Source organism: Manacus candei, unplaced genomic scaffold (genome assembly GCF_025592945.1).
Source record: "Manacus candei isolate 608988 ecotype Guabito, Panama unplaced genomic scaffold, ASM2559294v1 h1tg000072l, whole genome shotgun sequence".
Taxonomy (NCBI): domain Eukaryota; kingdom Metazoa; phylum Chordata; class Aves; order Passeriformes; family Pipridae; genus Manacus; species Manacus candei.
Window position 1 is genome coordinate 2,770,431 of NW_026138120.1, and position 24,126 is coordinate 2,794,556.

Genomic DNA, 24,126 nt, shown 5'->3' on the forward strand with positions numbered 1-24,126 from the left:
TATAATTAATAGAGTCTACTATTAGTAACATCCTTTAACCAGGAAAGCATAAAGTCCTATGCTACCCTGAAAGGGCAACCTCTGATGACAGAAGTTATTGGCGTTTTCAGCTGCGTAGGCTTTATCACATCTACTCTACTTAGTAAGTGTGACGGACACTTCATGTCAGGGACTTCGATGTCATTCAGGCTGACGGGGTTTAGAGATGATATATCTTTCTTGCTTTGGTTGGGAACAAAGTGCACAAAGAAATTGTGTGGTCACACTCTTCAAAGTTAAATGCAGACCAGAAGAAAAAAAAGTTAATGTGCCTGACTGCAGTATTTGCTCTTAGCATGCAGTTGCAAGGCTTGAAAGTCCCGTTTAAGTATCTCTTTTTTAAGATAAATACCTATTAAGTAATGTATATGCACAAGCTGAAGTGTTAAATGGTTTGTTGAAACCTATTAGAGTACACAAGATGATAAACATAAATTATAGCTAATATACTGCACCAGTGATTTTTAAACATAAAAATTACTGACACTGTAAAAACACACTTGAGTCATCGTAGCAGCATAATAGCACTAATCCATGTTTATCCAACCGTGCACTTTTCAAAAACAACACAAACCTCTAATAAATGCTTTGGCTTCACCTTGACAACTTATATGGGTTATTGCCTCGTTCATGCCTGGATAACCATGTGTTATGACTTAAATGTTCTTTAATATCAATTTATGCCTTGAAGAAAAAGAATTGAATAACATAGTGTACATATGGTTCAATTTATTACAGCAAAACAATCATTTTAGTTTGAAGATATTTTCTCATGGTGCATATCATAGAAATCTTATTCAATAGAGCTCTCAATAAACCAGATTTTTTATGTCACAATAAATGAAACTAAGGCAGCTAATTGTTGCTAAGATTCTAAATAGATGAGTCTATTTGGCTTTCTTGTCAATCAAGAAATAAATTCCTTAACACTTGTATTTCTGGATTCTAATGTCTCTAATTGGATTTTACACTATCTGATTAACGATGTAGTTTATAGACTACTGTAAAAAATGTGATACTTAAAAAGTGGAAGAGGAAATTGTGGGCTGTCAGCATTTATGAAAAAGGCCAAGACAACATTGAGTAATTTAGTATTTTTGCAAAATGGCAACAAAAAGCATAAAACCTGGTCAACGATGCCTCATTTGTGGCACTCTTGTTGTGTGTCTGTGATGCAAAAGAAGACCCTGGAGTGCTATTCTGAAGAATATTAAAATATGTACTAGTCTGTACTGAAAATGGGTTGCAGTTTTAGGAAATTAAAAAATTAAAAAGAAATCCAAATTTTAATTTAGAACCAAAAGCAAAGTATGAGCCTTAAGTCCAGCCGCAAAATGGTCATGAATAAAACTCTTACAGAAACAGGTACAAGCACAAGGCAGAAAGAATGCCACAAAATAACCTTGTTACTTCTATAGTACCAGTTTTTACTGAGAGTCTCATTTTCATGAACTTTCCACATTTTCCAGAGATGTTTCTGGCAATCTTTCAGATAGAAGGATTTACTCACATATGGAGAGATGGCAATCCTTAAAGAATTATGGCTGCAGATATGCAAGTCAGTTTTTTGTCATGTCATCACTATTATAAGGTGAAGCAGATTGGCTAGAAATTCATTTTAAACCATGATGACAGTAGAAGCAGCAATGGCTGTGAGCACTACAGCTCTTGTTATGATGAAGATTTTTACAATATTCAGGTCTTAGAATCATAGAACCATAGAATTGTTTAAGTTGGAAAAAACTTGAAGATTATTCACATTGTGAAATATTCACCTATAGGTCACAAGCTCCTGCATTCTATCTATGCAGATGTGAATTTAGAAAGCTAAGGGGAAAAAAAGTTAGTTCAGCTATTTAGAGTACTCCAAATTCTACATCTTTCATACTTCAGAAAGAATTTCAGTATCCAAATTTGAATAGGTCACTTATCAATATACGTAACATAGTAAAACTCCAATTTGAAGATGGAGGATGTCCAAAAGAAGTAATACCTCAGGTTATTCTGTAAGGAACAGGTTTGATTTCTAAGGGTTACAACCATTGAAAATCCCATCCAAAATAAAATACTGGACTATGCAGCTCTCAGTAAGTAAGAGATCCACTTACTGCAGTACAGTTATGTTACTCCTTGTATTATTATTGCAATTAATATTTTTTTCCTTTCTCTTCAGTATCAAGTATGACCACTTGTCAGACCTCCTCTGGTCCATTTTGGCTGTTACTCCCTGCTGTCCAAGTCCCACAAAGATGGCCTCTTGTGCCCCGTAGCCAAAGGTGGGGAAGGCTTTTCCCCCAGGGTGGCCTAGCCAAAACACAAAGAAAGTAAAATACAATTAAACAAAAAATTAAAGTAACAAGTCAAATAAATTAAAATTAAAACTTACAGTAAAATAAGAAGTAAAGTAAAATTTTAATGTTAATTAAAAAGTAAAGTAAAAACTAAGGTAAACCAAAGTAAATATAAAAGTCAGACAAACAAACAAAAAACAGCCCACCAAAGAAATACATAGAAACCAAAGTAAACCAAAGAAAAATAAAACATAAAATCAAAGTAAAACCAAAAAAATAAAACCAAAGTAAAGCCAAAATTAAATAAAGAAAACAGAAGTAAAAAAAAAACAAAACAAAAAAGTCCTCAAAACTAAAACCCCAAGGTAAGGCTGTAACATAAATAGAAAAATACAAAAGTCAAAGTATGACAAAAATTAAAAAAACAAAGTAACCCAAAATTTAAAACCCCCACCAAATACAAGGTAAAGCCATGATGTAAAACAACATATAAAAATAAAAAAACTCAAACAACACAAAGTAAACCAAAATAAAAGAAAATAAACACCCAGTGTAAATCAAAGAAAATAAAAACCCCACAACGAAACAAGAATAAAACCCCAACATAAAACTCAATATTTAACCTCAACATAAAACGCAGTGTAAAACATAAAAACTTCCAATAAGTAAAACCCTAACAGAAAATAAAAATAAAAAAGTGAGCCAAAGTAATATCAAACAATAAATAAACCACAATGTAAACAAAAGTAATCTGAAATAATTCAAATTAAACAAGAAACCTCAAATAAAATATAAAACTCCATGTAAAACAAATAAAAATAAAATCAAGCTGAAAGCAACACAAAAAATAAAAATACCCAAACAGTAAATCAAAATAAACCAGAGAAAACAAGTCAACAACTCCCATGCCAAAAAAATAAAGTCCCACCATAAGACGACAACCTAAAACCACAATATTAAGGGAAAAAAAACAAACCTAAAGCAAACCAAATGAAAATATAAACTGAAAGAAAAAAGAAAAAAAAAGTAAAAAGTAAAACCATGATGTAAACCTAAAAAAATTAGAAAAAAAACTAAGAAAAACAACAAAAACAAGAGAAGAAAAAAGAGAAAACTAACCCTAAGTAAATCAAGGTAAACAAAAGTAAAGTAAACAAACTAAACAAAAAATAGAACCTAACCAAAATGCCAACGTAGAGCCTCAATGTAGAACCCCAACATTAACCCCTAATGTTAAGCAAAAATACAAAAAACAAAGTAAAACAGAGAACAAATAAAATCAAAGCCAGGAAAACAAAAAAAGGAAAGAAAAACCTGTAAAGCTCCAACATACAACACCAAAAAACCCCGAAACTCAAACTAAAGGAAAACAAAAATTAAAAAGCTAAAGGAGTAAATCAAAATAAACAAAGAAAAAGTAAATTCCTAATATAAAATTCCAATAAACCCCATCAGACAGTGAAATGCCAACAAAAAAACCCAAAAAGCACAACACAAAATAATAAAAAACCCTACAATAAGTAAAACACCAATGTAAAACCTCAACATTAAATCCTTATGCAAAACCTGATGTAAAACAAAAAATAAAAACCCTGAAGTAAACTGAACTGAACAAAAAAAAAACAAGGTAGAAGTAAAACCCCCATATCAAAACCTGATATAAAATCCCAACATGAAAATCAAAAAAAAAAAGTAAACCAAAACTTTTTTCAAATATGAAGTAAATGAAGAAAAGAAACAAGAAGACCCCAATGTAAAATAAGAAATAAAGGAAACAGAAATAAAATAACTCAAAAAAAACAATAAAGTGAAACAAAGTAAAAGAAAAAAACTAACCTAAAACCTCAAATTAAGTCCCCAAAGTAAAAACCAAGGTAAAAGTAAAAACTAAAAAAGGAAAGCAAGCAAACAAAAAATCCCATGAAATTAAACCAAAGTAAACTAAGCAAAAATAAGCAAAAAAACAGAAATAGTAGAACTCCAACATCAAACAGCAAAAACACTGCAACAAAGTAGAATAAAAAAGAAACACACACCAAAGTAAACAAAAATAAACCAAAATAAAATACAAACCACAGTGTAAAACAGTGTAAAACAAACAAAAAACCTAACAAAGTAAACCAAAATAAAAAACCAAAAACCTCAAACAAAAATTATAAGCTCAAAATAAAAAACTAAAGACCCCAAAGTAGGACCCCAACGTAAAACAAAATACAATAAACTAAAGAAAAGCAAAACAATAACCCACCAAAGTAATCCAAAGTAAACCAAAGTAAACAATAAAACACAAATAAAATGTAAAATCCTAATGTAAAACCCCAGTATACAACCCCAACATAAAATGTAAAACAACAACAAAAAAAAACCTAAACCAAAGTAAATAAAACAAGCAAAAATAGAACCCCAACATAAAACCCCAACCTAAAACCCCCATGTAAAACTCCAACGAAAATAAATAGTATAAAAAACCCCAAACTAATGTAAAACAAACAAACAAAAAAGTAGAACAAATTAAGCCAAAGTAAAACAAAAATAAAGTAAAATAACAGAATCACAGAATGGGTGACATTGAAAGGGACCACAGTGGGTCATCTGGTCCAACCCTCCAGCTTAAACAGGGTCATTCTAGAGCAAATGACACAGGATTGTGTTCAGACAGATCTTGCGTATCTGCAGTGAGCGAGACTCCACAACCTCTCTGGACAACCTGTTCCAGTGCTTGGTCACCCACATGGTAAAGAAGTTCTTCCTCATGTTCAGGTGGAACTTCTTGTGCATCAGTTTCTGCCCCTTGTCTTTTGTCCTAGTAGTTGGGACCACCAAGAAGAGTCTGGCTCCATCCTCTTGACACTCTCCCTTTGGATACTTACATACATTTATGAGATTCCCTCTCAGTCTTCTGCAGGCTAAACAGGCCCAGCTGCCTCAGCCTTTCCTCATAAGAGAGATGCTTCAGTCCCCTAAACATTATAGACCTCCACTGGACCCTCTCCAGGAGCTCCATGTCTCATACTGAGGAGCCCAGAAGTGGACACAACACTCCAGGTGAGGCCTCACTAGGGCTAAGTAGAGGGGCAAGATCACCTCCCTGGATCTGCTGGCAATGCTTTCCCTAATACACCTCAGGAAACCATTGGCCTTCTTGGCCACAGGGACACACTGCTGGCTCACGGACAGTTTGTTGACCCCTGAGTCCTTCTCCACAGCGCTGCTTTCCATCAGGTTGACCCCCAGCCTGTTCTGGTACAGGGTGTTATTCTTCCCCAGGTGCAGGACCCAGAATTTCCCCTTTTTGAATTTCAAAAAGTTCTTCTCTGCCCATCTCTCCAATCTGTTGAGGTCCCACTGAAGGGATGTACAGCCCTCTGGGGTATCGGCTACTCCTCCCAGCTTTGTGTCATCAGTGAACTTGCTGAGGAGGCATCTACCCCTTCACTGGTGAACAAGTTAAACAATACTGGGCCCCATATAGAATCCTGTGGGACGCCACCAGTAATGGGCCTCCAGCTAGACACTGTGCCACTGATTACAACCCACTAGTTCAGCCAGTTCTCAATCCACTTCACTGTCTACTCATCTGGTCCACATTTCCCAAGTTTTCTTATTAAGATATTGTGAGAGATAGTGATGAAACCCTTGTTGAAGATGAGGCAGACAATATCCACTGCTTTCCTCTCATCCGTCCAGGTAGTTTCATTATAGAAGGCAACCAGGTTGGTCAAGCACAGTTTACCTGTAATGAATCCATGCTGACTACTGATTACCTTCATGTCATCAGTTTGGGTAGAGATGGCCTACAGAATGAGGCACTCCATCACCTTTCCAGGGATTGAGGTGAGGTTGACTGGCCAGTAATTCTCTGGGTACTCCTTCTTGCCCTTTGTGAAACTGGGGTGATATTTGCTCTCTTCCATTCCTCAGACACCTCTCCTGATCTCCATGTCCTTTTAAAGATGATTATGAGTGGCCTAGCTATGATGTTTGCCAGCTCTCTCAGCATTGCATCAGGGTCCATGGACTGGTGGATGTCGAGTTTGTTTAGGTGTTCTCTGACACAATCCTCATTGACCAAGGGAAAGCCTTCCTCCCAGCATTCATAAACCCTGTTCTCCTGGGTCAGAGATCCCTGAGGGCTGGTCTTAGCAGTAAAGATTGATAAGTTCCACTTTCCATACACTTTAGGTCAATAGAGGTAAGTCACTAAGCATAAGATTTACAGCAACCAACACAGTGACAGAGAAAAGAGCTAAGGCAGGCCATAAGAATCTTGACAGTTGACGTCCTAAAAGTATATTCCATCTGCATTTGAGATAGAACTACAAAATAGCAACCTCTAAAAGTAATGTAATTTATGAGTCAATTCCATTTTTTTCTCTCTCTTTCTCAGAAATTCATCCAGCTTCTCTTATAGGAGATAGTGTTAGGATACTTATCAATTTTCAATGCATTTATCTTCACAGTATCCTTGAGCTATAAAATAAGTATAATTACTCACACTGTACAGAGAAATTAAAGGAACTGCCACAGTTATTCGAGAAGACTATGACAATGTAATAAAGTGGTTTGCTCTATGAGCATTGACAAGAATCTGAACCAAATTATTGCATTTTTTCTGCCTCCTTTTCCACATTCCATGCCTCAGTCAATTTGTCTATTCCTTTTGGGAGAAGAAAGAAAGGCAATCAGAAGTTCAATTGGAGAGATCAAGAGTATTGCATGGAAAAAAAGAACACAAGGAAACAAGTTACTTGAAAGGAGTTTAAGTGAAAGGAAATTTTGATTTCCTTATTTTAAAGAAAAAGACAAATACAGTACCAGGTGAGGAAGATTACACAACAAGACTGAGTGCTTATGGCTGTAGATTTATCTACAGAGAAACTACCTGTGGTCTGTGCTGGCCTGCTACATGACTGAGGAAAAGAAATGACAATAAAGAACATCATTAGCTCAGTGGTGAGCCGGATATATCAGCTACCATGGGGCAGTGCACTTGTTATCAAACAACATTCTTCTGTCCCTTCTTAATCCCAGGCTTCTAAGAACTAGGATAACTTCAGTGACAGCTACTGCTTTAAATCTTTGCCTTTTTACATGGTTTGTTTAAAGACTTTATTTAATGACAGCTTGCCAGTCATAGTTTCACATTCCCTGAAGTTCCTGATGTGTTTTCTGTTACTCTCACATTTTACTGAGATTATAGATTTCTGTCTCTGCAGAAAAACCATTTTGTAGCCAGTTCATTTTGTACTCTACAGGACCCAGAAATGTGGGTGACTTTACAGCCTAAAGAGGAATATTAGAATATAATAATGAAAATGGTAATGAAAATGGGACATTTTTTAAAAAAAGGAAAAAAAGGTATTTTAAAAGAATGGTGAAAGGTTGTTCTGGCACTATTCCCTTTGAACTATGACATTCAGATAGTCATCCTTTTTTTCTTTAGGAAGATAGATTGTAAACCAATTTTATATTTTTGTGAAAACTAAAATAGGGATGAGAATGTTAACAAAGCCTATATTAAGATCTGTATTGCATGTTTAATAAAATTACTTCATAAGATTATGTTATAGTAGAAATACAATTTCTATCTGTGTATACAAGTAAAAGAATTTATTTGCTAGTATTTCTTAATATTTTGGTTTTTAAAAATCATTGTCCCTTTTCTATGTGCAAAATAGAAATACTGACAGGAATTTTCAGTACAAGGGCTGCTTATCATTTATTTTACATTAAGAAATCTCTCTCTTTGGGGGTAGTTCCTGAAGCTGGATTTCTCCCTAACGTTCCTCAAAACAACCATTCCCAACCTAACAGGTAATACTTAAGTGTGCCATAGTAGAAAATTACTTAATATTAAATACTACACAATTATGACAGCAATGGCAAAGTAGATGAAGGAAGAAGCAAGAACTATCTCTGATGTGATTCATTACTTTTGGCCTACGAAATACAGCTTCTAATTTTTACTTGGGATTTTTGTTTAGAATGAGCTTTCCTTGACAAAAGATGGTACAATAGTAGAAATACAGAAGACCACATACAACCTCATTTCAGCAAAACACTGTGCTGTAACCACAATCTTCACACTTCTGATGTCTGCTTTTACTCTTGTAGCTTCACTGCAACTCCTTTTCTCACACACTGTCTGTCATGACAGACACAAATCAAAAGCACACTTAGTTTATCTGCTCCAAAACAGGTGTGTTACTCTATCTACAGCTGTTGTAGATGACAGGTGGCATTAAAAAAAAAAAAAAAAAAAAAAAAAAAAAAAAAAAAAAAAAAAAAGCCTGTTTGAATTCTTCTGCAGCTGCAGAGGATGTGGGACCAGATTCTGACATGGAAAAAAAAAAAAAAAGTAAAAAAAAGTCAAAATTCATTTTACACAAATTCAGGGGAAATTTTTCTGGTGATTAAGAGAGACTCTGTTACCTTTATATCACCTTTACTTTCAAGTCTCTCTTGCAAGTAACTTAGCCAAATAAAAGGCATTCTGAATCTTCTGTTGGAGTATGTTCAACACAGTTATTAAGTCTCACATTTTAGCTCCCTGATAGTGGCATTATTCAGCAACAGTCATTTCTTACACCAGATTAACTCATCCAGACCCAAGTCTTTACCTATTCTTTGTGTGTGGTCTTCCAGAGGAGTCTTCTCAGAGGGCAACTAGGAAAAGCTATACTGCTCAAAGCCTGTTACGTGTGAAAAACTACACCTTACAACACGCCATTGCTTCTCTGCTACTTGGTAGCAGGGTACCTCAAGGAGCTACCTGGTTTTGCTGAACAGCCACACTGATAATAAGGAGATACAGCACAACAAAACACGATGTGAATGACACCCAAACTAGGAATATGGATCATTTACTGGTAGAATTTACTGGTACTGAAGACGGCTACAGTTTTATACCACCTTGTGGTAAACAGAAGTTATTGCAATATTCAGGAGTACATTTTCTTTACATTCTTCAGAGTATCCATGTTTTGAGGCTGTTTAGCCTCAGGACAGGTCCTTGACATTTCAGATAATTGAAGAAAAATCTCAAACATAAAAATAAATTCAGATGCTACCACAGCTTTTGTCTTCACTCTATCCTCTTCATCCAGTGACCTACACAAACGTAACAATAAAACCACTTGCAAGATTTAGTAAGCTTTCCCAGGCAAAAAAAATGTAGTTCTTCCTCCTCAGAGGGAGTCTGGACATTTAATATACAGAGAATAGTATAAAATCAGTTCCGAAATATACCTTTATTTTATTATCACCCAGGTAATCCCACGAGCTTCCCTTGCTACATTTATGTCTTATTCTCTTCAAGAATTAAAGTACAAATACAAAAGTGTCTTTTCCATTGTTTTTATTTATTTATTTATTATAAACTCTATAGAATACTTCTAAATAAGAACCATTCTAAATTGGCGCAGAGGACCGCAAAATGTTTACTCAGAAATCAAATGTTTAAAAGAACATTTTAAATCAGGGAATTACTCTTACGTGAAAGGGAAAGGAAACAGAGCACTCCGTTGGGGTTTTGCTGTTTCTAAGTTCAGATCAGTGGTGGGAACAGAGGCTACAGGGATTTCTGAAGGCTGAAGAGGAAGATTAACAGTCCATTGTAATACTGTGTTAACATTTGTTCCAGAAAATGGTAATTTTGTTTCAGGTTCAAAAAGAACAGGAAGTGTATTTTAAAAGGATATTTTGTATTCTTGCTGACTGGAGTAAATTTTATGTCAACCACAGGGCTCTTGAGTGTAAAGGGTTATAACAGAAAGACTGAGACAAGTTTAATTACGATATGGCAGAGTTATAAAGGAAATAAGTAGTATACCACATAGAAAGAAAAAATGGAGCACTTCTGTAATGAATATGACTTAGCTGGATAAGAGAATCCTTAGTATTTGCTTATTCTTTTCCCAAATTTGGTGAGTTGTGGAATGGACTAAGAAACATGGGAAGTTAGACCCCATTTTGCAGATGTGTAAAGCACTATAAAGGATATAAAAACATAATGGGACAAATTTTTTCAAAACCTCTGATTTAGTAGTAGTGAGCTGAGTTGTTCGATTGTGATGAAAACATTTTATGGTTTTCTTTGAACAAACATTATTTACACAGGGATAAGAACTAGCCCTTTCAATGCAACCATTTTATTTTCTTTATATATTTGATTTTTTCAGTGTTACTACCAACATGAAATTGAAAACATGCTGGGTACATTCTGACTGTGCAGGGGGAAAAAAACCCTAAATCTTCTGAAATGCATACAAACTAAACACAAATAACTGTGTATGATGTGTCATTTCAGTCATAGCTACCAACATACAAGAGCATTAATGTCATTTTTAAAAATTCACAGTAGATTTCTGTAGAATCTTGTGATCACACATAAAAATCTGTTGTATAAATTCATTTAAAAATATCTAACACTTCTGTATGTTCTTGTGGCTTTCTATTAATTATCTAGATTGCAGTAGTTCCTAGGAATCCTTGCAATATAATTCAGACTTTGGCCAGCAGCTTCACTTTTAGTAACTTTTGTCATGTTATTCTACTATAAATGTGAGCATTAAATACTCCATTTGACAAAGTCTAGTCCTACTTTATGTTGCCTTTTCCCCCCAGAATGACTTCAAACACTAAACTGGCACTGGAATATTAATCTTTTTGCCTATGTGATAAGAATTCAAGCTCATAAGAGCTGGAAAACATCTAGAATATAACAGTCACAGGTGTCAATACAGTCAGTGTAATATAGGTAGCTATTAAATTTGAAAAGAAGCTTGCTTGATAAGCAAACTAATATAATTTTATAGGTTGAGTTTACACAAGAATGTTTGCAGTTGAGATCCATGCTGCCTGTTTTCTGCTGTCCTAATTATTTTATCTTTTTCACAGTATGGTTCCCTCTAGTGATTCTTGTAAGGAAAGAGGCTACCTGATCCCTTAATCCAGCTTGCATTTTATAAAAGAAGATCCAAATTAGTTTTGCTTACACCAGATGCTTTATGTGCAATTGGGTATCCGATAGTGGTGACTGAAATATGAAACAGGTAAATTCAATGATCTCCTTTGAAAGAATCTCTTACCTGGGGGAGCTAGAGTGAAATGAGTTGTTTGCATAGTTGCTGCCACTGTGCAGTCCTGTCTCCTCCCCTTATGCAAACCAATGAATGTGTAAGCTGATTGCCAGATATCCCCAGTGCCAGACTCTGTAACAAGAAATGCAATGAGTATTTGACGGAAGAGAAGCAAAATCAGATTTAGCAGACTGGTTACAGCAGGCAAAAATGTTAGCGAATGAACATATTATTCCTACAAACTTGAATGTGCTATGGTAAGAAGTTTGTACAGGTAGCAGATTACAGAAACAGTAAAAAGTACAGTTAGAAAAATATACCAATAATTAGCTGTGCCAATGACTTGCTGTGTGGCCTTATGCAAGTTATGCGACTTCATATTATCTTTCAGTTTAAAATGCTATAATATTTTGCCTAAAGAATCATATAAAATATTTGAATGTCTCATTATTTATAAAAATTCATGTACTTCTATATTTAAAGAACATATGCATGAAGAGATACTATGAATGAGTAAAAATCTGACGATTAGTCAAACTACAGTAACCAGATCCCTGCTTAAAGAAAACAAAACTGTTGAATATACTGGTACTTTTCTATATAACCTGGTGCATTTGGAAAGTTAGCAAAACTCAGGTAGAAGTTTTCATGCAGTCACCCTGTTTTGAGAGATGAGAGCATTGAAGCCCTTTCATACTAGTCACTCTCAGTACCACAGAACAGTAACTGATGTATTCAAGTTACTGTTATGCAATCAGAGCCTATAGGAAAAAAGTGTGGCAAGAAGACAGCAAAGTTACCCTAATTAATTTTTTGTTAAACATTTCCTATGCTTCCACAAATAGTCAGGATGTAAATACTCAAGAGACATGGCTATCTACCCCAGATAATCAGTAAAACACACGCTAAATATCTAAGCCCACATCCCAAGTGATGCAGCCCATCCCAATGTCCTTCTCCAATTGTTATCACAATTTCAGTGGCCAGTGAACACTGAGCACACTTTGGAAATCAATATATGAATGATGAGACATAGTGTGATCCATATTCTCAAAACTGCTACTAGAGTCATAACTAAAGTGCCAATCTGAGCTTTCATGATTACTTTTCTTCCCACTCTGCACTGTTCCTGGACACTGGAGACACTCATAAGTCCAGAGAGGTTGTAAGGAGGTAAATTTAATTCTTCTGCCTACTCCATGTTCTTCTTATAAATGTCCTTCAAAGCTCTTTTCTTGCTACAATTATACTCTACAGGATCAATTTGCTGCAGGTAAAATCATTTCACTCTCATTCTGTCTCATAGGATTCCACCCGCTGGAGGGCCTCCTGCCTTCACAACCTGTGATTTTTCTACTCTGGACAATACTGCTATGTTGCCCAATAGCTGTGGACCCAATCTTGCATCCAGAGGTGCACCTCACCTTCAAAACCCTCCTGCAGACCTTTCTTTATCAGTTACAGCTGCCCTCCTCATCTCATCACACTTCACATTATAGCAGAGTCAAGCAGAAATGGTGAAAAAAACACTTCAGCTTTGAGATGTCACAGGTCTGTTCTGTTATGAAGCAAGAGCATAGGTTTTAACCATGAGTTTCTTACCAGAGGTAAAACAGAAAGCACAGAGGAAGAGATGATTCCTATGAAGGAAAGAAAGACAGAAGAAAGAGGAAAAATCAAGAATAGGGCTTTTTTTCCTTATACTCTTAAGTACAGAGGAATAGGAGAGAGCAGGCCAAGTGGTAATTTTCCCTAATGCCAAGGGGCAGGTACGAAAAAAGTTTGTTTGGCAAAAGATAGCTTTACTGAACACACTTACTAAGTGAGCAGCCAGTTACCAGGAGTTACCTATAGAGAACCACAGGACTCTGTGGTTAGATTGGGACCAGACATTCACATCCCAGACTGAGCCCTGGAATCTGGCACATCTCTCACAGACCAGACGCTGAGATGTGCATGCTACTGTCACAGAGACAGCATTCAGAATTTGGATTGCATTCTGTTCACAGTGCCCTGTATTTTGCTAGAAAAATAATGAAGATTTTTATGTATTCACAAAGGGCAACATTCCCAGGATCCTGGAGTCTGTCAATCTGCTAATGCCAGGCAATAATCTGGCTATGTGATGAAAGTGTGACAAGGATGACTGCAGCAATGTCTCTATGCACTTCAAGGAAAACTGTATGTTAAAAATATGCTGAGGAGCAGATATGTCCTCGAAGAGGCCACAGGATCTCTGCATGGCTATGATGTTCACACCGGGGGTCATTGAAGGTCTCAGCTCTGACACATAAGAATATAAAGCACAGAAAGACAGGTCCATATTTCTACCCAGCTACACTCCTTCATCTCTTCCAAACTATAAGTGGGGTAGGAATGTATCAGAGTAAAAATACCATCTTATTTCCAGGCTATATCTCTAGCTTGCATACATCCATTAATTCCTGCCTTCTAATACTTCCTTCATTGGTTCTCTTTTCCTCTCACCAATAGAAAACATCTACCCTGCTAACCTTGTCACTCTCCTCGCTAGATCCCTCTGCTGTATACCATCAGTTCCTTTCTAAGCTATGTGGTCAACTGCCTTATACTGAGCTATTTCTAAAATCCTATGAAAAATCTGTCATTTTCTCCAGTCTTTCTTTACTCAGATTGTTCACTGAGTCAGCCAACATACATTTGGGTCCACACGTGACACAGATCTTTGAATGTCACTGACACTGCAGGACATTCAGAATGTTTTGTTGTATCACAGCTCCAATAAGTGTGGCACCTTAACAAGACATTGTAAGAGCTTGTACAGATATCTTAAGCACTTGCAGTGTAACAGACAAACATTGGATAAACAGCTAGTGCTATCAGCACATTGCATTAGGTGAAAGGGGTTCAACAGAAAACATGGAGACACATTCTAGACTTTGGAGTCCACATCCACGATCTCCTCAGCAGAAAAATTCAATTCTCATTTATACAGACTTTAAAAATTCGAGTATTTTTTTAGTACAATAGTACAATGATTATTTACAGAGGTCACAACTGAAAATATTACAGTCAAGCTCCTCCTCCAAGATCTTCTCTAGTGTAATTTATACTTTTTCTCCGTATTCCACACAGATTACTGTGCTAGAAAAATAACTTCTTTCAAAGAGAAAAGCCTTGGAAATACTCTCAAATTTCAAGGAAGTTTTAATGGAGTTGTTTCTTCATGCATGCAATACTGTGGTAATTAATTATATGCAATCTTCTTTAAAAAATATTCAAAATGCTTATCTCCTCCAATTATTCTCTCCATGTTACCTATATATGATAAATGTTACAAACCCACTAGGAATATCTAAGCTGAATATTTTTCTCCTATCTACTACTGGAAAAAAATGTTACCTCAATGAACCTATCATATTTTCTGATACAATGACTGAAATGCAATCTTAAGTAATCTCTGTTCAAAAAGTGGTGTCTCCATTCTTTACTATCATACATCATCACTTTTTTGGGTAGTCCTCTGGCAGCTGTGAACAAAGCCTTCCAGCATTTTATCTATTTTCAATCACAGTAGGCCGATTCATTACCATCTCTAGCTGGAGTTTTAACTGTGCACATGATAGATAATACAAGAGTTTGCCAGGAAAATGCTGATTTTCCATCCCAATTTTTAAAATTCCTACTGCAAAAACAGTGAGTTCGCTTGGGATTTTTCATTAAAAATATTCTTGTCTTTAGTCATTGGGAAGGTTTTTTCCTATAATTTCTCTAAATTGACGATACTAAGAAAGAGATTTTGACTTTCATTTAAACTATTCAGAAATAAGAATAGGCGTGTGGAAGATCAGTCTTATCAGGTTCTCCATGTTTCCAACAATAATTCAATGAATTGTAAACCAAAGCAAAACTACATTTTTCAATTTCTGTTGAGCATTGAGGTAGGTGTTTCATTAAGATACACCATTGTAGACATCCCACAGGCAAGGACAAAGAGTAAGATCACTGCACTTGTATTTTCTTGTACTTGGCCTGTATTTGATACTTTTATCATTAAGGGAACCTTTGAAGAGTTAAGAGAAGAAGCCCTTGTACTCAAGTTGTCAAGGTCCTTGCCCCAACTAACTCTGGAACAGAAATTCTAAAATTTAAGTAAAAGCAACAACAAAAATTAAAATACTTCTTGCTTTGCAGAATGAAACTAATCAGATACATCAAAGACTTCATAATCTTTCCAGGTTCCTTACTGAATAGTTGTCTATGAATATGGATATCCCTATCTGTGTAAATGCTACAAGGTATGGTTGAAATTTAAATGGAATTCCAGGGTACTTTGTGGTTATCTTTCGACAGGAGAAAGGAATCAGTGCTAGAAGAGATCACTGAGAAGTTACACGAAGCCTGTAACAATCTTGATACAGGTTTTGGTACTGACCAAATATCTTTTCAGGTGACATGGGGTGTTTGGTTTTTGCTTGTCCCCATGGGAATCGGTACTAAAGACCTCATTCTGCTCAACTGAAAGAATTTTAATTGAAGGCAATGGTTTCTAATGACTTTTCTTTCATCTTCAGCCTTAAGTATATGCTTACTCCTTACAATTTGCTATGAGTATACGCAGTGAAATGGCCTTACCGATTTTTCTATAAGTCGTTTCAAAATACGCAGCAGAGAAACAAGCATTGGGGCTGCAAATGAGATTATGCACCCTGAAGTAGTGGATGTCAACAGGCAGAGGGTTTCACAGACACCAGAATGGTCAGGGCTGAGGCCAGTTCCAATGCTACCCTCTTTGCACCTGGACTGTCTACTCCAAAAGCATTCTGATTGCTTTATCTGAATTCATTTCTATCACAATCACTGCTATGGAGGCTAAGTGTATGCATTCAGAGTGTTCACTAGCTACAGTTTGATTTGAGGAACCCTACGCTTTTGACTTCTTACAAAAAAGAGTTGCATACAGAACTCCTAACTGAAATATGACTACCTCTCAAACAAATTTTTTTTATGCCTCTTCCTATTTGTTAATTTGTTGCCAGACAAGACAAAATTAACACCTGATATTCTATGATTATCAGGTAGCGATGGGTACAGTTCCTTACTTTCTTGAAGAAGTTGCAGATTGTTTCTTGTTCCTTTTCTTTGTAAAAAAAGTATACAAAAAGCAAAGAAAATTGAGTATTTTTTTGTAAGAATAGGGAGGTAAAAATTCTTTACCAGAAAAGTTGAAAAATGTTCACTTAGGATTTCTGAAGAGAACTGAGGCTCATCCTTGCTCATCCTTGCATAAAAATGCAGAAAAGGACAAGATGAACACACAGCCTTAACTACCAAAGCCATTCCACAGCATCAAGCATAGGACACAGATGTATGGATACCAACACTGGGGTATACTGTGCCAAGAAGAAATACAGATTTTATAGTAGTGCTTTTTGGTGAAAAAAAACCAAAGTTGCACCCCTAGTTCAAACAAACCAAAACCTGACCTGGATAAGTTATAATAGTTGTGCTCTAGTCTCTGTACTAATTTTCTTTATAGATCAATTATTTAACACATCTGCCTTTTTAAAGAGGTTCCGTGGCCTCCACTTGTTCATTTGTGCAGAGGAAAAAACATCATACTGAGATCTCAAGTGTTGCAGCAATTAGTAAAATGAGAAAGATGGCATTCTAGGATTTTCAGGGACATTGTACTTCACCATCTTCAATTTTACAATTAGGATAACTTCAAATGTGTTTATAACCTTAAGAATGTCAACATGTTTCCATTATCTACTGTGTACATATTATTTTGAACCCACTTCAGAGTGCAGAATATATTAATGTATTTATCTAGATTCTGATAAAGTGGTCCTTCAGACACTTAAGGACTTAAAGCCTTCATAAAAGTCTTGCACAGTTAAGTATTTAAAAATGTTGAAAAATCATTAAATGTTAAATAACTTGCATATATTTTCATTGGTTCATTAGCATTTTTTGATTAAAAATGGCATGTAAAATTTACAAAGAGAACACTAAGGGTCTAATGCTCTCTGGCACTTAACAGTTCATGAGGGCATATTTTTATACATCTCTTAAAAAAAGAAGTAAAAGAATAAAAGGGAAATAAAAAGCTTAAAAAGAAACAGGGAGAATGAGATTTATTTTATCTTGCTTTGAACATGATGGGCAGACACAATAGATGACAGCTCTTGTATATTCACTGTTTCTGTATGATAGAGGGGTCAGTCTCAAAAAGTGACCTACTATGTAGGGATCTGAAAAATGGATCTCGTGGGAGCCATACCCTTTTACATTATTCTGAAAGTGCCCAACAACCAGTAACTAGTCTCTCTCCCCTCAGCTTTCAGAGGACTTCAAAGTTGATGTGGCTGGCCCCAGGCAGGTACTCACTGAGCCATGCCTGTAAAGCTGCTTGAAAAGACATTTTGTAAAAATACCATCTTGCTTACTCCTCATCTGCTATCTTTTTGCACTTAAAGCCACACTGCGTACTTCTGAAACATTATTTCTTTTTTATTCTTAATAGTTTGATCATTTGCACACAAAGTAAAAAATGGGATTATATTGAACAGTTGCACTGGTATTATGTCAATAAGGGCAATTTGTTCCGTTGCCATCGTAATGCAGAGATCAGATGTTCTGTAGCACATGATATGACCTTGTTTCAGTCATAAGTTCTGTCTCTCTTCCAAATTCAAATATTCAAACCCCGCCTACTTCCAGGTAGATAGTTCACAGGCCTGCAAGGGATTTTAATCACATTGCCTTCCTTTCCTTATTCCAAAAGGAGAGAAAGGAAATCACTGACTCATTGGGCCAACCTCTTTATGTCTCCTGAAAGGGGTAGGACAGAGAGAAGATCACAAGCACACAAAAGAAAATAAAAACAAATCATACATCTTATTTGGAAGCTGAGGACGCTGGATATGAGAATGAGAAAACATGTCTCTACACAATAGCAAACTCTTAAGTCCTGTATCACAATATAGCTACTACATCACTTACATGTGTGATTTTAGACTCACAAAATCCAAAATATTGCTATGATTTTCTATAATAAAGTTTTATAAATGTAAATCCAAGTGAATGATCTACTAGGAATAAGCTGTTGAATATACTTCTCAATTTGTTCAATTAAAAATTAAGCCTTTTTTTCCTCTGAAATCCTTCACCAGCTTTCTTTGCAAACAATTTTCCTTCTGTAGAGAGCAAAAATTGCATATTCTTGTGCGTTTAAATGGAAATTTGTCAGATCCACATAAATAATAACACTTGTCAGTATTTGTCTGTACAGTAAGTAGCAGAGTGGGAGATGAAGAGAAGCACAGTAAGAAAGGAGAGTGCTCACCTGATTCTTTTGATATTAGTTTTTACTTGGCAGAACAAACACCAGTTGGGAGCTCACATCGAATAAAGTTATTTGTAGAAAATAAGTCATGCGTAAGGTCAATAGAAAATGTCTTTATCCAATTAACTCAAGTGCCATAGATTTAAAAACTTAATTTCAAATACAGAACTGTACCCATGAAAAACTGCAACGTGATGTTACGTATTGTTCTGGAGGTGCTGTTTTCTGTTTCTTATACATCTGAAATTAATTATGAGCTTTCAAAGAATTATTTTTACGCTGACAAAGCTGAAGTATCTTCTGCAAATCTTAACAAATATTTCCTCATGTAGGGTACTATGCCGGATGATACTTGATTCATGCAAAACTTAAAGCCCATGAGTAATTACATTCAGTTCATGGTATTACTCATACCCTTTAATGAAGATACACATTTAAGTAACTTGATGACTCTTTAGAATATACTGGGTCAATTAAAGAATTAGGGACTTTTCATGCGGGCTGATCACCAACTTCCCCTGCTCGTCCCCTCCCCCAGAAGTCCATTTTTGAATCACTGAAGCCTCTTAGAATTCTAAGCAACTCATAAGGCAAAAAAATAGTAAAAGACCAGAATGAGAGTGAGTTGCCAAACCAAACCTCTCTACATTGATAGACTACGCAGCAGACTAACGTAATAAGGAAAAAAAAAGGCTGACTGACTTACATTTTCCTAAAAAATCTATTTCACCTTGAATCTGTGTGTGCCCAATTCCCTCTGGAATTTTAAGAATGTGATTGCATGACTAATTTTAAAACTAAACAAAATTACCATGTTTTTTTCTGAATGTAATTTAAGTGTGTACACTTGTGCAAGTTTGGAGCTGTTTATTTTAAATGGCAAATGGAAGATGGACCCATACTGACACCAAGAAACACCAAAGAAATCCCCTGGGAAAGGCCCAACATAGGTCATTACACCCACTGTCCCTCCATCTGGCTAAACAGAAGCAAGGAAGTTTTCTAGTCTGCCACCTAATTAATAAGAGCACAATTCCAGAATTCATTTGCAACTCAGTACTAATGAGTATATATTGACAGCAAGAGTTTCTATTTTAGACATATTAGTGAATATAATTGTATTCCATTCCCAGTGATTGGCATTTTGGATCACACATCATAAAAGAGGGTGGAGATAAAGTTTTCCTCTCTGAAGAAATTCAGTGTTGGATACCAGGGTTCCACAACAACAGCCAAATCAAATTGTTGGAATTTAACACTGTGAAGCACTTTTCTTTCAAATCACTTGATGATTTTGAAAATGTGAATCCATCTCTTACTATCTGTTTTTTAATCCATATGGAGCATCAATCCAAACTAAGATCTAGAAGTAAAACTACTAAAGCATATTAGAAAATCTTGGGGAAATGCACAAAAAGAATGGACAAGAACTAAAGTTAATTCTTTTCAAAAAGAAGTATAATTTTCCCTCTTCGTATTTATAGGACTGCAGATATAGAAACAGTATTTTCCCATAGATCTCTCAATTTTTCCATTTTTTATTAACCTTGGATGAATTTAGATAATGTAATTTCTTAAGTTGCTTCTAAATTTAAAATAACAGACAGTGTTTGACAATTATTACATGCATTTTATATGAATAATTAATTTTTAAAAGCACAAACATTCTGGTAGTTTGCAAACAGAGAGTCTTTACTGATTCCTGTATTACAATAGTCCTTCTCTAGTTCTGTGTATTGTTTTCAGAGGTAACAACACTGAAGGACAGGGAAACAGTACTGCAGCTTGTGTTGTGCACAGCACTAAGAATTTTAAATCCCTCACTACTACAGAGAATTGCAGTACATTCCGGTGGAAAGATATTTTAAACGCAAGTATCGATACAGCATCCAGAAGCCCTTATAAAAATCACTGAGGCCAATACCAGGGATTTTGAAGGCAATGATTCCTTTCATACATGTTTTCAGACTACCTTAAAAAGCTAAGCCCTCTGATAAGCTTGAACTATTAACTGTGATGAAGCATATGTGTGTATCACTTCACAAGTGGCAAAGTTGGACAAAAGGACATACAAGACAGCTGAATATTTTAAGTATATTAATGAAGAAAGATTAGTTAAGGAAACAAAATTTATATGAGTTATCAGCAATAACAACCCTTTCCCTGACAGTCTACAAATTTACGTTAGTATACAGTGCTCATCATTAAAATCTAAAATTGTCACTTAAAACTAGTGCAATTTAAATACTAAGATATTATCACAGTATTTTCCTTGCTTTTCTAAGCAAAATGACAAATGTAAAGTTGTACAGACGTGACCAACGCAATTGGAGTTATATAGCACAATTCACAAAAATGCACCAGTAAGAGAAAGATATATGTTATTTAAAATATTTTGCTCTTACAGACCACTCAGAGTCTGTGACTGATTTGCGAGTGTTGCATCCTCAGTTGTACGTGTGTACAAACAAGGAAGTTTCTGATGAAGTTCCAATTCAAACTCAAAGGGTGTGAGAAAAATGTCCTTATCACTTACCATGGTGGCATAGAGGGATAAGTCTGCTTTCCCTGAACATGGGCAAAATGATGAGTTGATTGGAGGAGAAGACTTCCACGGGACATCCCAGTAAACAGGGCCAGGACCTATGCTGCTTACAACAGTCTGACATGGGGCATCAGTAGCAGTCTGCAGCTGATGATAAGGAAGCTGCTACACTTCAGGTAGGGTCTAAATTTTACTTTCAGCTACTAAATCAGTGTATCACAGAATCAGAGAATACAGTGAGTTTGAAGGGATCCATAAGGATCGTCAAGTACAACCCTTAACCCTGCACATGACCATCCCCAGGAGTCACACCATTTGCCTGAGAGTATCATCCAAATGCTTCTCAAATCCTGTCAGGCTTGGTACTGTGACCACTTCCCTGGGGAGCCTGTTCCAGTGCACAACCACTCCCCGGATGAAAAACGTTTTCTAACATCCAACCTAAACCTCCCCGACACAACTTCAGACCACTCCCTCAGGTTCTGTTACTGGTCCCCACAGAGAAGAGATCAGTGCCTGCCCCTCCTCTTCATCCCATGAGGAAGTTGGAACTGCAATGAGGTCTCCTCCAGGCTGAACAGCTGCTCCTCATATGGCTTCTTCCCCTCAAGGCCCTTCACCATCTTCATTACCCTCCTTTGGACGCTCTCTAAGAGGTGAACATCTTTTTTATATTGCAGTGCCCAAAACTGCACACAATATTCAAGGTGAGGCCGCCCCAGTGCAGAGCAGAGCAGGACAATCTTCTCCCTCGACCGGCTGGCGATGCTTTGCCTGATGCCCCTCAAGACATAGTTGGCCCTCCTGGCTGTCAGGGCACTGCTGACTCATAGTCAACTTGCCATTGATCAGGACCCCCAGGTCCCTTTCCACTGCACTGCTTTCCAGCATCTCATTCCCTAGTCTGTACATACAGCCAGGGTTGCCCCATCCCAGGTGCAGAATCCAGCACTTCTCTTTGTTAAACTTCACATGGTTGGTGATTGCCCGGTCCTCTAATTTGTCGAGGTGTCTCTGCAGGGCCTCCCTGCCTTCAAGGGAGTCAACATCTCCTCTCAGTGTCATCTTCAAACTCGCTTAATATCCCTTCCAGTCACCCATCCCAGTAATTTATGAAGATGTTGAAGAGCACAGGGCCCAAGATGGAGCCCTATGGAACCCCACTAGTTGCAGGTTGCCAGTCTGATGTCACCCCATTCACTATCACCCTCTGTGCTTGACCTGTTAGCCAATTGCTTACCCGCCATGTGATGTGTTTATCCAGCTGTGTGCTGGACATTTTGTCCAGAAGAATCCTGTGAGAGACAGTATCAAATCTTTACTGAAATCCAAAAAGATTACATATGCTGGTTTCACCTGCTCAACTTGGGTAGTTACCTTGTCCTAAAAGGAAATTGGGTTTGATAAGCGGGACTTTCCTCTCATGAATCCATGCTGGCTGTGACCAATGACTATGTTGTCTTTCAGATGTTTTTCAATACCTCCCAGAATAATCTTCTCCATAACTTTACCAGGCACTGAAGTGAGACTGACAGGCCTGTAGTTTCTGAGGTCCTCCTTCTTGCCCTTCTTGAAAACTGGGACAATGTTTGCCAGCTTCCAGTCAGCTGGGATCTTTCCAGGTTCCCAAGACTGCTCAAAAATCGAGAGGTTTTGTGATGACATCAGCCAGCTCTTTGAGGATTCTGGGATGAATCCCACTGGGCCCCATGGATTTGAAGGGATCCAGCTGGAGCAGCAGATCCCACACATTGTGAGGGTCAACTGGGAGTAGATCATTCTACAGTCATGATCCTCCATCTCAGGGCACTGAGACACCCTTGGTCCCTCATCTGTATGGAAGACAGAGGAAAAGAAAGCATTAAACCCCTCTGCCTTGTCTCTGTCTCTGTGAGGTGACCATCCTCATCATGTAACGGGCTGCTGATGTTTCTATACCGCCTATTGCCATTAATGTATTTGAAAAACTCTTTTTATTGCTCCCCACATTTCTGGTAGCTTCCATTCCAGCTGAGCTTAGGCTACATGAACTTTCTCCCTACTGTGGTAAGCAGCATCTCTGAATTCTTCCCATGTCACCTGACCTTGTTTCCACTGGGGATACACCTTCCTTTTTTGCCTTATTTCCAAGAGAAAAACCCTGTTCAGTCAAGCCAGGCTTCTGCCTCACCTGCTTGAGTTCTGACATTTGGGAATTGCTGCTCCTGTGTCCTTAGGAGGTGATGCTTGAAAAGTGACCAGCACTGATGGACTCCAGCACCTGCAAAAATATTTTCACAGGGGACCTTACTAATTCCCTGAGCAGCCTGAAGTCTGCTCTTCTCATGTCTGGAGTTGAGGTTTTGCTGGCACTTTTCCTCCTGTCAACAGAGTTTTAAACTCGATTGCTTTGTGGTCGCTGTGGCCAAGACGGCCACCAATCTCCACTTTGCTCACAAAATCCACTCTGTTGACATGCAGCAGATCAAGGAGGGCATCTTTCTGAGTCGGCTCCCTTAGGATCTGTTCCATAAAGTTGTCATCCAGGTTTTTTAGGAATCTTCTGGCCTGGGTTGTACCAGTTGTGTGATGCACCCAGTTAATTTCTGGCAAGTTGAAGTTCCTTACAAGGACAAGGGCATTTGACTTGGAAGTGTCCCTCAGTTCCTCAAAGAATTATTCATTGGCATCATCGTCCTGGCTGGGAGGTCTATAGTAGTCTCCCATGATGACACCCACATTATTTGTTTGCCCTTTGATTCTTACCCAGAGGCTCTCAGCGCTCTCATTACCCACTGTGAGCTCTATACATTCTACATTCTAATCCTTCTGTTACATACAGTGTCACCCCTTAGCCTTTTC

The 24,126-nt window shown here is 37.0% G+C and overlaps 1 long non-coding RNA gene across 1 annotated transcript; it reads right to left on the reverse strand.

Annotated features, from left to right (window-relative positions):
* Positions 1-8,618: 8,618 nt before the first annotated feature.
* LOC127480289 (uncharacterized) lies at positions 8,619-24,022 on the reverse strand. The gene is made up of 3 exons (XR_007907821.1): positions 23,456-24,022; positions 11,420-11,542; positions 8,619-8,664 (listed from the first exon to the last, which is right to left on the reverse strand). It is a non-coding gene; the product is annotated as an uncharacterized LOC127480289 (long non-coding RNA).
* Between the last annotated feature and the right edge of the window lie 104 nt (positions 24,023-24,126).